Raw genomic sequence first — 1,309 nt, 5'->3', positions numbered from 1 at the left:
TAAATAGTTATTGACCCCTCTTCTTCTATTTTTTCTTCTCCCCTCTTCTTCTATTTTTTAATGGAGTGTATATTCTGTTGTCACGATGGAATGATTGGTGGTTACGATGTTTTTGTGGTGGTAATGTGACGGATGATGTGTGAGTATGCTGAGCATTGAGCTTGTGGTGGTGTATATCTATGTATATGACCAATTGACCATGTATATATGAGTGTCTATCATGTTATATATTACGATATACATTATCGGATATATGATATACATAATATACAATATGATTTGCATTGTTTGAAAATATGTCAGATGAAAATCTGGGCATGATGTACAATGATATAGACGATATACATCATGATGTACATTGTCCGAAAATGTGCTAGAAACGGAACTTTCCCAGCGACCCTGTCCTTTTCTTCGGTGGCACATGACTATCTAAAAATATTTATGGGAATGTTATGGGCTGTTGGAGAAGAGATCTGGGTTGGGGTTAAGGAAAAATGTGAAAATAGGGAGAGACAATGTTATAGGAGTTATCTTTTGTCTTTTTTTTGGGATAGAGGTGCCAATACTAATTGTTGGTTAAATGAATGCCAAATGACCCTTCGGGACATCCGATAAAATTGGAACGATATAGAGAAAATTATTATGGCCCCTGTGCAAGGATGACACGCACAAATCGAGAAATGATCCAAAATATTTTGGCCTCTCACTCCTAATTGACACTTTTCTGTCCATTCTATGTATCAAGCACTAGTTAATGCCATTCCACACATTCCTTCTGCATCCCAAAATTTCAAGTGGATTTGGGGATTGCCAATACCACCCAAAATCAAAACCTTTCTTTGGCTACTACCACAACAGACTACCTTCACGCCATTACCTTCACTCTCTTAGCATAATAACGGACGCAACGTGTCACTATTGTCTGGCAGGCACTGAAACACTAAAGCATATATTTTTAACTTGCTAGAATACCCAGGACTTCTGGCACTCGCTAGGGGATCTTCTATAATTTCGCGAGTGAGGGATTATTTCTTGGTTTCGTCCGGTCATTATGACGCAGTTGGCCTCCCCACAACAATGGCTACACCCACTAATCCATTCAAAGTCACTCCATCTACCCCATAAACCTAACGCTCGTACTTATTTAATAACAAGGTTTGGTCAATTAATATACATATGAGAAAAAAAAGTATAAAAACTATTGAGAGAAAAATCTCTTCCTAAATAAAACTTTCGTACGGACTACATTGTAGAGACTGTTGTGTTCTTGTACATGAATGAGTGATTCTCAATTTATAGAGGTCATAAC

The 1,309-nt window shown here is 37.5% G+C and overlaps 1 non-coding gene across 1 annotated transcript; it reads left to right on the top strand.

Annotated features, from left to right (window-relative positions):
• Positions 1–593: 593 nt before the first annotated feature.
• On the top strand, positions 594–695 carry LOC142169223 (U6 spliceosomal RNA). Its single transcript, XR_012698936.1, has one exon. It is a non-coding gene; the product is annotated as a U6 spliceosomal RNA (small nuclear RNA).
• Positions 696–1,309: the final 614 nt, after the last annotated feature.

Source organism: Nicotiana tabacum, chromosome 14, assembly GCF_000715075.1.
Source record: "Nicotiana tabacum cultivar K326 chromosome 14, ASM71507v2, whole genome shotgun sequence".
Taxonomy (NCBI): domain Eukaryota; kingdom Viridiplantae; phylum Streptophyta; class Magnoliopsida; order Solanales; family Solanaceae; genus Nicotiana; species Nicotiana tabacum.
Note: the sequence above shows the minus strand (reverse complement) of the source record. Positions and strands in the feature narration are given on the sequence as shown.